We start from the raw sequence: 14883 nt of genomic DNA on the forward strand, positions 1-14883 counted from the left end.
GGCTGCTGCAGGAACTGGTGGGTGGGGGACCTGACTGCTGCTGCCTCCATGCTGCACACAGGTGTCCCAGCCTCTCCTGATGAGTCAGGGTTATGTAAATTCATACTTGTGTGTAAAGAAGTAAAATCACTGTATCTGCTTTTTGTCCCACATCTGTTTACTAAATTTGTCACCCATCAGTTTTTATGTTTTTTTTCTTTCTCAGGCTGTGGATGACTCTGGGGTGCCAGGCATGGACCGAGTTGACAGCATGGCAGAGTATCTGGTGGAGCTGAGGCACCAGCTCTCTCTGGCCCTCACCAACCAGCAGGTCAGGAACATTTATTGTCTTACTACTTTCCCTCTGTGCCCTGTCATACATATTCACACTCATGTTTTTGTCTTTTCTCACGGGCTGTTGTGTTCTCTCTCTCTGTCCAGATGGGATCTCATCCTGAATGACTACAGGAGGATCAGGCGGCACATTCTAGACAATGGGGCTGTTATGCAGCAGACCACCCTGCAGCTGGTAGACGTGAGCCACACCACCCAACCTAGTACAGTGGCACAACAAGAGGGTGTAGAGGCAGGGCAACGTGGTGGTGCAAGGACTGGACTTGCCAAGCCACTGGTCTGTGGCGACTGACCCTCTCCTCCCTGCTAATGTGTGCCCACCATCTGCACCCCCCCCCCAACCAGGCCCAGTTCACAAGTACCCCCGGGCTGGCAGCACCGCGGGCCAGGCACAGGTGAAGAGGAAGGTATCGTCCGCCGTCGCACCGGCGGCTGTGAACTCGTGCCCCCAGCGAGAACTCTTCCCTGCTCCACCCTCGGCCCTCAGCTGTTCATGCTGGGTCCAGTGACCTCACAGGGGCCTGTGCTGGGTGCTGCTCCACAGGCTCTGGGTGCCAGCCTCTCCTCTGCCGTTCCTGCTCCAGTCCGAAAACGGACCTGCAGTGTTCTGCGCAACACGTGCAAGAAATGCGGGCAGTTCAGGACAGCGGAGACTGGACACAGCCAGTACAAGGGCATTATATACTGCCCCTCTGTAGAGGCTGTACCCAAGGAGCAGTGGTTGGAGGATATAAAAAAATGCATGAAAAATTAATTAATAAATTGTCCCCCCTCCCAGAGGCATGGACACTGGCTTAGTGCCCCTCAACCCCTTTCCCTCCCAGTTTCACACTTTCTGTATATAGTTCTGTATATGTTTTCTGATATATATTATTATATTGTATATATATATATTATGCTATAGTTGTTGTTGTTGTTGAATTTGTTATTGCAAATAAAAGTTTGTTTACAACAAAGATTTATACATTGTTCTTTTGTGAATAGAAGGATGTATTAACTGGAACACAAATATTTTGTGAAACAATTAAAGTACCTCACACATAACTGTACATGAACTTGCATTGAAATATTCAATGTAGATTTATAAATATCTCACTAATATAAGGTAAATTAAAAGTAATATGCAAACAAATTGTGATTTCCAGTAATAAAATTGAACTTTGCAGTAAATAATGCACACCTACATTTCTGCTAACAGTGGGACTCGAACCGGGAACTTTGGGGTCAACTCTTCTCTCATAAATGCATATATGTATTGAAATATTCAATGTAGAATTATCCATATCTCACTAATATAAGGTTAATAAAAGGTAATATGCAACCAAATTGTGATTTCCAATAATGAAAATGAGCTTTGCATGAAATAATGCAAACCTCAATTTCTGCCAACGGTGGGACTCGAACCTGAAACCTCTGCGCTCATAGTAATGTATATAAAAACAGAAGTTTAATGTTTTAAAAATAATTTATGATGTACATCAACATTAAAAAACTTTAGTCATGGAGGATTAGGCCATACAAAATCCCTTCCTTCTTTTTTCTCTCCTTTTCCCTTTTTTCTCTCTTTTTTCCTCTCTTTTCTTCTTCCCCCCTTTTCCCTTTCTTCCCCCCTCATGGTGTGCGAGTGTGCCCCAGCTTGGGCGACAGTTGGAGCAGGACCGCTCGGGTCTCGTCGGCCAATCCTTGCCTTTCAAATCCATTCTCAGTAATCCAATCCAGCCGCGGAACGAGAATGGACCTGCGCTAATCGCGGCACTTCTCTCCATAGTCGAGAACTTGGCTTGAACTTGTGTGACGTTACGTTGCCAAGTTACGCAGACGCAAGCTCCTCAAGATTGCTGAAGCTACGACAACTCGTCAAAGTAAGTAAGTAACCACGACTTGTTTTTATTTTTCTCTTAGACGGACACACGTTTCATTTCCATATTGTGTTGATTGACAAGCCTAACTAACGTTAACGCTTTCACTGAAGATAACGGTTACATTATGAACTAGGTTATGCTAAGTCTTATAACTACAACATTGCTATGAATGGAAACAGCCATGTTTAACTACTATAATGTTACTCTGAGCTGAAACAGCCAAACGGCCGAGTATTGGCAGTGATTAAAGTAGTTGTTGAAAGCTTGTATCAGTTAGCTAACCATCTAGTTAGCTTGCTATCTGTATATGACGCCTGACCAGCGGTGTTAAGCGTCGTTTCTCGTATATCATACAACTACTGTAACTGATCATGCATAATATGATTGCTATTGATAACGATAACGGTACAGGAGTGTATGTTTATGTGCTGCAGTGTCTCAGTGTATTGTTCAAAGCATGCTCATATTCAGTGTTTACTTGTTGACTACTGTACCTATTTGCTTATTGTACCCTGTTGTATGGTTCTAGTTAGTTAGCTAATAACATTGATTTAAATTATAAGCAGGTATTATAAATGTGTGCTGTGTATTTAATCTACATACACTTACTGCTGTAGGAAAAAAAAGTGCGTAATATTAAACATCACTATTATCTAATTTCAGATCACAAAGGAGCTGACTGGCTGTGGCAGGGGGACAGCTCTTTGGGTGACCTCCATTGGCAACGAGGTTGGTTAGATCCTGACCAGTGTCGTGACAGTGCAGGAGGGGCTGGGACTGGACAGGATGGAGTGATGGAGCGGTACCACCAAGCAGCTGTTCCACCCCCAGTCCTGCTATACGTGGACTGTGGCCGCTGCGTGAGTGAGGGGGCGAGTAAGCTGCAGACCAGGTACACCTGGCACTTCATGAGGAGGCTGGCTGTCGGCAGCACCACCACCGATGCTCTACCACACCTTCATGGGCTGCCTGTCTGCATGCCCCTTTGAGTGGGATGCAGGGGACCTCGCTCTGTTGCGGCAGATGACGAGGGAGCAGCTCAGGCAGGAAGGGGTGCTAGCCCTTACTGATCTTCTGGTGGACAGGAGAATAAGTAAGAGGGAGTTGAGCCAGTACTGCTGCAGGAGGACATGCGGCGTGGAGGCCGCCATCAGCCTTATTGAGCGGCTGCTGCAGGAACTGGTGGGTGGGGGACCTGACTGCTGCTGCCTCCATGCTGCACACAGGTGTCCCAGCCTCTCCTGATGAGTCAGGGTTATGTAAATTCATACTTGTGTGTAAAGAAGTAAAATCACTGTATCTGCTTTTTGTCCCACATCTGTTTACTAAATTTGTCACCCATCAGTTTTTATGTTTTTTTTCTTTCTCAGGCTGTGGATGACTCTGGGGTGCCAGGCATGGGACCGAGTTGACAGCATGGCAGAGTATCTGGTGGAGCTGAGGCACCAGCTCTCTCTGGCCCTCACCAACCAGCAGGTCAGGAACATTTATTGTCTTACTACTTTCCCTCTGTGCCCTGTCATACATATTCACACTCATGTTTTTGTCTTTTCTCACGGGCTGTTGTGTTCTCTCTCTCTGTCCAGATGGGATCTCATCCTGAATGACTACAGGAGGATCAGGCGGCACATTCTAGACAATGGGGCTGTTATGCAGCAGACCACCCTGCAGCTGGTAGACGTGAGCCACACCACCCAACCTAGTACAGTGGCACAACAAGAGGGTGTAGAGGCAGGGCAACGTGGTGGTGCAAGGACTGGACTTGCCAAGCCACTGGTCTGTGGCGACTGACCCTCTCCTCCCTGCTAATGTGTGCCCACCATCTGCACCCCCCCCCCAACCAGGCCCAGTTCACAAGTACCCCCGGGCTGGCAGCACCGCGGGCCAGGCACAGGTGAAGAGGAAGGTATCGTCCGCCGTCGCACCGGCGGCTGTGAACTCGTGCCCCCAGCGAGAACTCTTCCCTGCTCCACCCTCGGCCCTCAGCTGTTCATGCTGGGTCCAGTGACCTCACAGGGGCCTGTGCTGGGTGCTGCTCCACAGGCTCTGGGTGCCAGCCTCTCCTCTGCCGTTCCTGCTCCAGTCCGAAAACGGACCTGCAGTGTTCTGCGCAACACGTGCAAGAAATGCGGGCAGTTCAGGACAGCGGAGACTGGACACAGCCAGTACAAGGGCATTATATACTGCCCCTCTGTAGAGGCTGTACCCAAGGAGCAGTGGTTGGAGGATATAAAAAAATGCATGAAAAATAAATTAATAAATTGTCCCCCCCTCCCAGAGGCATGGACACTGGCTTAGTGCCCCTCAACCCCTTTCCCTCCCAGTTTCACACTTTCTGTATATAGTTCTGTATATGTTTTCTGATATATATTATTATATTGTATATATATATATTATGCTATAGTTGTTGTTGTTGTTGAATTTGTTATTGCAAATAAAAGTTTGTTTACAACAAAGATTTATACATTGTTCTTTTGTGAATAGAAGGATGTATTAACTGGAACACAAATATTTTGTGAAACAATTAAAGTACCTCACACATAACTGTACATGAACTTGCATTGAAATATTCAATGTAGATTTATAAATATCTCACTAATATAAGGTAAATTAAAAGTAATATGCAAACAAATTGTGATTTCCAGTAATAAAATTGAACTTTGCAGTAAATAATGCACACCTACATTTCTGCTAACAGTGGGACTCGAACCGGGAACTTTGGGGTCAACTCTTCTCTCATAAATGCATATATGTATTGAAATATTCAATGTAGAATTATCCATATCTCACTAATATAAGGTTAATAAAAGGTAATATGCAACCAAATTGTGATTTCCAATAATGAAAATGAGCTTTGCATGAAATAATGCAAACCTCAATTTCTGCCAACGGTGGGACTCGAACCTGAAACCTCTGCGCTCATAGTAATGTATATAAAAACAGAAGTTTAATGTTTTAAAAATAATTTATGATGTACATCAACATTAAAAAACTTTAGTCATGGAGGATTAGGCCATACAAAATCCCTTCCTTCTTTTTTCTCTCCTTTTCCCTTTTTTCTCTCTTTTTTCCTCTCTTTTCTTCTTCCCCCCTTTTCCCTTTCTTCCCCCCTCATGGTGTGCGAGTGTGCCCCAGCTTGGGCGACAGTTGGAGCAGGACCGCTCGGGTCTCGTCGGCCAATCCTTGCCTTTCAAATCCATTCTCAGTAATCCAATCCAGCCGCGGAACGAGAATGGACCTGCGCTAATCGCGGCACTTCTCTCCATAGTCGAGAACTTGGCTTGAACTTGTGTGACGTTACGTTGCCAAGTTACGCAGACGCAAGCTCCTCAAGATTGCTGAAGCTACGACAACTCGTCAAAGTAAGTAAGTAACCACGACTTGTTTTTATTTTTCTCTTAGACGGACACACGTTTCATTTCCATATTGTGTTGATTGACAAGCCTAACTAACGTTAACGCTTTCACTGAAGATAACGGTTACATTATGAACTAGGTTATGCTAAGTCTTATAACTACAACATTGCTATGAATGGAAACAGCCATGTTTAACTACTATAATGTTACTCTGAGCTGAAACAGCCAAACGGCCGAGTATTGGCAGTGATTAAAGTAGTTGTTGAAAGCTTGTATCAGTTAGCTAACCATCTAGTTAGCTTGCTATCTGTATATGACGCCTGACCAGCGGTGTTAAGCGTCGTTTCTCGTATATCATACAACTACTGTAACTGATCATGCATAATATGATTGCTATTGATAACGATAACGGTACAGGAGTGTATGTTTATGTGCTGCAGTGTCTCAGTGTATTGTTCAAAGCATGCTCATATTCAGTGTTTACTTGTTGACTACTGTACCTATTTGCTTATTGTACCCTGTTGTATGGTTCTAGTTAGTTAGCTAATAACATTGATTTAAATTATAAGCAGGTATTATAAATGTGTGCTGTGTATTTAATCTACATACACTTACTGCTGTAGGAAAAAAAAGTGCGTAATATTAAACATCACTATTATCTAATTTCAGATCACAAAGGAGCTGACTGGCTGTGGCAGGGGGACAGCTCTTTGGGTGACCTCCATTGGCAACGAGGTTGGTTAGATCCTGACCAGTGTCGTGACAGTGCAGGAGGGGCTGGGACTGGACAGGATGGAGTGATGGAGCGGTACCACCAAGCAGCTGTTCCACCCCCAGTCCTGCTATACGTGGACTGTGGCCGCTGCGTGAGTGAGGGGGCGAGTAAGCTGCAGACCAGGTACACCTGGCACTTCATGAGGAGGCTGGCTGTCGGCAGCACCACCACCGATGCTCTACCACACCTTCATGGGCTGCCTGTCTGCATGCCCCTTTGAGTGGGATGCAGGGGACCTCGCTCTGTTGCGGCAGATGACGAGGGAGCAGCTCAGGCAGGAAGGGGTGCTAGCCCTTACTGATCTTCTGGTGGACAGGAGAATAAGTAAGAGGGAGTTGAGCCAGTACTGCTGCAGGAGGACATGCGGCGTGGAGGCCGCCATCAGCCTTATTGAGCGGCTGCTGCAGGAACTGGTGGGTGGGGGACCTGACTGCTGCTGCCTCCATGCTGCACACAGGTGTCCCAGCCTCTCCTGATGAGTCAGGGTTATGTAAATTCATACTTGTGTGTAAAGAAGTAAAATCACTGTATCTGCTTTTTGTCCCACATCTGTTTACTAAATTTGTCACCCATCAGTTTTTATGTTTTTTTCTTTCTCAGGCTGTGGATGACTCTGGGGTGCCAGGCATGGACCGAGTTGACAGCATGGCAGAGTATCTGGTGGAGCTGAGGCACCAGCTCTCTCTGGCCCTCACCAACCAGCAGGTCAGGAACATTTATTGTCTTACTACTTTCCCTCTGTGCCCTGTCATACATATTCACACTCATGTTTTTGTCTTTTCTCACGGGCTGTTGTGTTCTCTCTCTCTGTCCAGATGGGATCTCATCCTGAATGACTACAGGAGGATCAGGCGGCACATTCTAGACAATGGGGCTGTTATGCAGCAGACCACCCTGCAGCTGGTAGACGTGAGCCACACCACCCAACCTAGTACAGTGGCACAACAAGAGGGTGTAGAGGCAGGGCAACGTGGTGGTGCAAGGACTGGACTTGCCAAGCCACTGGTCTGTGGCGACTGACCCTCTCCTCCCTGCTAATGTGTGCCCACCATCTGCACCCCCCCCCCAACCAGGCCCAGTTCACAAGTACCCCCGGGCTGGCAGCACCGCGGGCCAGGCACAGGTGAAGAGGAAGGTATCGTCCGCCGTCGCACCGGCGGCTGTGAACTCGTGCCCCCAGCGAGAACTCTTCCCTGCTCCACCCTCGGCCCTCAGCTGTTCATGCTGGGTCCAGTGACCTCACAGGGGCCTGTGCTGGGTGCTGCTCCACAGGCTCTGGGTGCCAGCCTCTCCTCTGCCGTTCCTGCTCCAGTCCGAAAACGGACCTGCAGTGTTCTGCGCAACACGTGCAAGAAATGCGGGCAGTTCAGGACAGCGGAGACTGGACACAGCCAGTACAAGGGCATTATATACTGCCCCTCTGTAGAGGCTGTACCCAAGGAGCAGTGGTTGGAGGATATAAAAAAATGCATGAAAAATAAATTAATAAATTGTCCCCCCCTCCCAGAGGCATGGACACTGGCTTAGTGCCCCTCAACCCCTTTCCCTCCCAGTTTCACACTTTCTGTATATAGTTCTGTATATGTTTTCTGATATATATTATTATATTGTATATATATATATTATGCTATAGTTGTTGTTGTTGTTGAATTTGTTATTGCAAATAAAAGTTTGTTTACAACAAAGATTTATACATTGTTCTTTTGTGAATAGAAGGATGTATTAACTGGAACACAAATATTTTGTGAAACAATTAAAGTACCTCACACATAACTGTACATGAACTTGCATTGAAATATTCAATGTAGATTTATAAATATCTCACTAATATAAGGTAAATTAAAAGTAATATGCAAACAAATTGTGATTTCCAGTAATAAAATTGAACTTTGCAGTAAATAATGCACACCTACATTTCTGCTAACAGTGGGACTCGAACCGGGAACTTTGGGGTCAACTCTTCTCTCATAAATGCATATATGTATTGAAATATTCAATGTAGAATTATCCATATCTCACTAATATAAGGTTAATAAAAGGTAATATGCAACCAAATTGTGATTTCCAATAATGAAAATGAGCTTTGCATGAAATAATGCAAACCTCAATTTCTGCCAACGGTGGGACTCGAACCTGAAACCTCTGCGCTCATAGTAATGTATATAAAAACAGAAGTTTAATGTTTTAAAAATAATTTATGATGTACATCAACATTAAAAAACTTTAGTCATGGAGGATTAGGCCATACAAAATCCCTTCCTTCTTTTTTCTCTCCTTTTCCCTTTTTTCTCTCTTTTTTCCTCTCTTTTCTTCTTCCCCCCTTTTCCCTTTCTTCCCCCCTCATGGTGTGCGAGTGTGCCCCAGCTTGGGCGACAGTTGGAGCAGGACCGCTCGGGTCTCGTCGGCCAATCCTTGCCTTTCAAATCCATTCTCAGTAATCCAATCCAGCCGCGGAACGAGAATGGACCTGCGCTAATCGCGGCACTTCTCTCCATAGTCGAGAACTTGGCTTGAACTTGTGTGACGTTACGTTGCCAAGTTACGCAGACGCAAGCTCCTCAAGATTGCTGAAGCTACGACAACTCGTCAAAGTAAGTAAGTAACCACGACTTGTTTTTATTTTTCTCTTAGACGGACACACGTTTCATTTCCATATTGTGTTGATTGACAAGCCTAACTAACGTTAACGCTTTCACTGAAGATAACGGTTACATTATGAACTAGGTTATGCTAAGTCTTATAACTACAACATTGCTATGAATGGAAACAGCCATGTTTAACTACTATAATGTTACTCTGAGCTGAAACAGCCAAACGGCCGAGTATTGGCAGTGATTAAAGTAGTTGTTGAAAGCTTGTATCAGTTAGCTAACCATCTAGTTAGCTTGCTATCTGTATATGACGCCTGACCAGCGGTGTTAAGCGTCGTTTCTCGTATATCATACAACTACTGTAACTGATCATGCATAATATGATTGCTATTGATAACGATAACGGTACAGGAGTGTATGTTTATGTGCTGCAGTGTCTCAGTGTATTGTTCAAAGCATGCTCATATTCAGTGTTTACTTGTTGACTACTGTACCTATTTGCTTATTGTACCCTGTTGTATGGTTCTAGTTAGTTAGCTAATAACATTGATTTAAATTATAAGCAGGTATTATAAATGTGTGCTGTGTATTTAATCTACATACACTTACTGCTGTAGGAAAAAAAAGTGCGTAATATTAAACATCACTATTATCTAATTTCAGATCACAAAGGAGCTGACTGGCTGTGGCAGGGGGACAGCTCTTTGGGTGACCTCCATTGGCAACGAGGTTGGTTAGATCCTGACCAGTGTCGTGACAGTGCAGGAGGGGCTGGGACTGGACAGGATGGAGTGATGGAGCGGTACCACCAAGCAGCTGTTCCACCCCAGTCCTGCTATACGTGGACTGTGGCCGCTGCGTGAGTGAGGGGGCGAGTAAGCTGCAGACCAGGTACACCTGGCACTTCATGAGGAGGCTGGCTGTCGGCAGCACCACCACCGATGCTCTACCACACCTTCATGGGCTGCCTGTCTGCATGCCCCTTTGAGTGGGATGCAGGGGACCTCGCTCTGTTGCGGCAGATGACGAGGGAGCAGCTCAGGCAGGAAGGGGTGCTAGCCCTTACTGATCTTCTGGTGGACAGGAGAATAAGTAAGAGGGAGTTGAGCCAGTACTGCTGCAGGAGGACATGCGGCGTGGAGGCCGCCATCAGCCTTATTGAGCGGCTGCTGCAGGAACTGGTGGGTGGGGGACCTGACTGCTGCTGCCTCCATGCTGCACACAGGTGTCCCAGCCTCTCCTGATGAGTCAGGGTTATGTAAATTCATACTTGTGTGTAAAGAAGTAAAATCACTGTATCTGCTTTTTGTCCCACATCTGTTTACTAAATTTGTCACCCATCAGTTTTTATGTTTTTTTTCTTTCTCAGGCTGTGGATGACTCTGGGGTGCCAGGCATGGACCGAGTTGACAGCATGGCAGAGTATCTGGTGGAGCTGAGGCACCAGCTCTCTCTGGCCCTCACCAACCAGCAGGTCAGGAACATTTATTGTCTTACTACTTTCCCTCTGTGCCCTGTCATACATATTCACACTCATGTTTTTGTCTTTTCTCACGGGCTGTTGTGTTCTCTCTCTCTGTCCAGATGGGATCTCATCCTGAATGACTACAGGAGGATCAGGCGGCACATTCTAGACAATGGGGCTGTTATGCAGCAGACCACCCTGCAGCTGGTAGACGTGAGCCACACCACCCAACCTAGTACAGTGGCACAACAAGAGGGTGTAGAGGCAGGGCAACGTGGTGGTGCAAGGACTGGACTTGCCAAGCCACTGGTCTGTGGCGACTGACCCTCTCCTCCCTGCTAATGTGTGCCCACCATCTGCACCCCCCCCCCAACCAGGCCCAGTTCACAAGTACCCCCGGGCTGGCAGCACCGCGGGCCAGGCACAGGTGAAGAGGAAGGTATCGTCCGCCGTCGCACCGGCGGCTGTGAACTCGTGCCCCCAGCGAGAACTCTTCCCTGCTCCACCCTCGGCCCTCAGCTGTTCATGCTGGGTCCAGTGACCTCACAGGGGCCTGTGCTGGGTGCTGCTCCACAGGCTCTGGGTGCCAGCCTCTCCTCTGCCGTTCCTGCTCCAGTCCGAAAACGGACCTGCAGTGTTCTGCGCAACACGTGCAAGAAATGCGGGCAGTTCAGGACAGCGGAGACTGGACACAGCCAGTACAAGGGCATTATATACTGCCCCTCTGTAGAGGCTGTACCCAAGGAGCAGTGGTTGGAGGATATAAAAAAATGCATGAAAAATAAATTAATAAATTGTCCCCCCCTCCCAGAGGCATGGACACTGGCTTAGTGCCCCTCAACCCCTTTCCCTCCCAGTTTCACACTTTCTGTATATAGTTCTGTATATGTTTTCTGATATATATTATTATATTGTATATATATATATTATGCTATAGTTGTTGTTGTTGTTGAATTTGTTATTGCAAATAAAAGTTTGTTTACAACAAAGATTTATACATTGTTCTTTTGTGAATAGAAGGATGTATTAACTGGAACACAAATATTTTGTGAAACAATTAAAGTACCTCACACATAACTGTACATGAACTTGCATTGAAATATTCAATGTAGATTTATAAATATCTCACTAATATAAGGTAAATTAAAAGTAATATGCAAACAAATTGTGATTTCCAGTAATAAAATTGAACTTTGCAGTAAATAATGCACACCTACATTTCTGCTAACAGTGGGACTCGAACCGGGAACTTTGGGGTCAACTCTTCTCTCATAAATGCATATATGTATTGAAATATTCAATGTAGAATTATCCATATCTCACTAATATAAGGTTAATAAAAGGTAATATGCAACCAAATTGTGATTTCCAATAATGAAAATGAGCTTTGCATGAAATAATGCAAACCTCAATTTCTGCCAACGGTGGGACTCGAACCTGAAACCTCTGCGCTCATAGTAATGTATATAAAAACAGAAGTTTAATGTTTTAAAAATAATTTATGATGTACATCAACATTAAAAAACTTTAGTCATGGAGGATTAGGCCATACAAAATCCCTTCCTTCTTTTTTCTCTCCTTTTCCCTTTTTTCTCTCTTTTTTCCTCTCTTTTCTTCTTCCCCCCTTTTCCCTTTCTTCCCCCCTCATGGTGTGCGAGTGTGCCCCAGCTTTGGCACAGTAGGTAGAGCAGTCGTTTAGTAAACAGAAGGTTGCTAGTTCGATTCCCTGTCGAAGCGTCCTTGAGCAAGACACTGAACCCCTAATTGCTCCTGATGTGCAGTGTGCCATCAGTGTAAATGTAAAATGTGTATACATTGTAAGTCGCACATATGTAAGTCGCTTTGGATAAAAGCGTCTGCTAAATGACTAAAAATGTAAAAAAAAAAAAAATGTAATATTATGACCTACGTGACAAATGTATGAGCTCATCTTGACATTCAGTCTTTGCTTGATTTTATGTACAAAACATAGCCTTCCTGTCGTTTACATCATTTGTCAAAATATGGTGGAAAAAATAGACTTTAAATCCCTGTGAGGAGGTTTCATTGTTTTGTTTTGTGCCTATCTACTTATCAGTATATGCTGAAAAATGATTTTCTCCATAGAGTTCTTAAAGTGATTCTTGACCTTCCTGTAAACAGCACTTTCCTGTATGAACAGATTCAAATCCATACACATGCTTACCTTTCAAGATTTATTTGTCCTTACTGTTCAGACGGAGATCAGGAAGTTGATTGATGTCACGTCCCTGTACAGTACACCCCCATGACATGCCATGAAAGAGGGTGAAGATAATCACTGATAACTGACATCACAGCACTTCATAGCTAAGGCCCAACATCCTTCCCCCTCCATAGGAGAGAGCTCATTGCAGACAGCTCATTGGAGACAGCTCATAGGAAACAGCTCATAGGAGACAGCTCATAGGAGAGCTCAGTAGGAGAGCTCAGTAGGAGAGAGTTCATAGGACAGAGCTCATAGGAGACAGCTCATAGGAGACAGCTCAGTAGGAGAGCTCAGTAGGAGAGAGTTCATAGAACAGAGCTCATAGGAGACAGCTCATAGGAGACAGCTCAGTAGGAGAGAGCTCATAGGAGACAGGCCATAGGAGAGAGCTCATAGGAGAGAGCGCATAGGAGAAGGCTCAGTAGGAGAAAGGTCATAGGAGACAGCTCATAAGAGACAGGTCATAGGAGACAGCTCATAGGAGAGAGCTCAGTGGGAGAGGTCAGTAGGAGACAGGTCATAAGAGACAGGTCATAGGAGAGAGCTCATAGGAGAGAGCTCAGTAGGAGTGTGGCGCTGCTTGCTGACATCAGAGAGGAATGTGATTACCAGCCATCTGTGCTCTGTGTTAACTCCTCTCAAGCTTGGAAATCACTTTCCACTTGCTCTTATTTAGCTAGAAGCGAAACACAAACAACACTTGAGATGTGTGGAGAGCCGATCTAAAGCCAGTTAATACGTCCACATTTATGGAAGTACACACATGGGTTTGTCTAAGGTGTCTAAGGAGACACGTGATTCCATAACGCTTTGCCTTTCCCTAACCTTGTTTCAACCGACAGCTCTTAAAACTGCCTCACATTCCATGTGTGTGAAAGTATTCAGGACAAACGTTTATAAACAGTCACTAATCACTTCCTTCAAAACGAGGCCAGGTGGATTGTAAAGAAAGCACCCCCACACTAAATCAGTTTATTTTTGTGTGTGTAAAAGGCCTAATAGTAGCCTGTTCTCATAACAGGTCTGCGAAGTGTTGGAAGCAAGGGCAGTAAAATCAGGCTTGATGATCATAATTCTCGAAGCAAACAAAGATGCAGCCGCATAAACAATGTGACTCAGCCAGCCGTGGATCTAAGGGGACGTTTGTGTGAGTGCTGGGGCAGACACAAAGCTGTGAGGCTGTGCGGATCCATCAGTACTGGATGTTCTGGTGCAGTTTGAGCAATGCACAGTTTGCAAAGAAATACCAAGGTACCATTAATGCAAAATAGAGTCTGATTCCAGTGTCATGTGTCGTACTTGACACATGAAGCCAGAATACTTAACATGGTATGAGAATCAAATATATTTGTATCATCATACCACACCATTCAGAGATGCAGGCTCAGTTTTATGTTGTCTGCCCTACATGTGTAAGTTGTTTTGGCAAGGCTCAGAACCCGGGCTGCAAGGCTCAGAACCCGGGCTGTAAGGCTCAGAACCCGGGCTGCAAGGCTCAGAACCCGAGCTGTAAGGCTCAGAACCCGGGCTGCAAGGCTCAGAACCCGGGCTGTAAGGCTCAGAACCCGGGCTGCAAGGCTCAGAACCCGGGCTGCAAGGCTCAGAACCCGGGCTGTAAGGCTCAGAACCCGGGCTGCAAGGCTCAGAACCCGGGCTGTAAGCAGGATGTTTGCAGATGTGGCAAAGGCCCTTTGAAAGACCTGTCAAGGTGCTATGAGTACAAGAGACAAGCAGAATCTAGCATCACTTGAGGTTCAACCTTTTCTCACCAATGGATGTTGTGTTTCCACTATAGAGCCAATGCAGGCTGGGGCTATCTTCAGGCCAACTGGGACTAATGTACGGTGACCAGACGTCCTCTTTTACCCGGACATGTCCTCTTTTCGAGACCTAAAAAATGCGTTCGGCAGGGATTCCAAAATCGTCCGGGATTTTGCCTCGTCGGATATTTGTGTTTCTCTGGGTCTTTCACAAACTAGTTATCACGTCCTTACAAGTTTTGGAAAGGGTATCTCCCTTACGTTCCACCTTCTTGCGCGAGCTCTGACTGTAGAGAGAACTGTCATTGGATGACCGCCTTCCCAGTGTTGCAATTATCCTCCAAATACGATAATTTTGAGCCTTTGATACGATATGCCATTTCCAATCTGGCAACACTGAGCACCTTGTCGCCTCCAGTAGTTGCATCGTTTACAATAGTACATGACATCTGCATGTGAAAAATATGTCAAAACTTCGTCACGGGGGAGGGGGCGGGGTCATCTGCATATGAAA

Source organism: Clupea harengus, chromosome 9 (assembly GCF_900700415.2).
Source record: "Clupea harengus chromosome 9, Ch_v2.0.2, whole genome shotgun sequence".
In the NCBI taxonomy this organism is placed as follows: Eukaryota; Metazoa; Chordata; class Actinopteri; order Clupeiformes; family Clupeidae; genus Clupea; species Clupea harengus.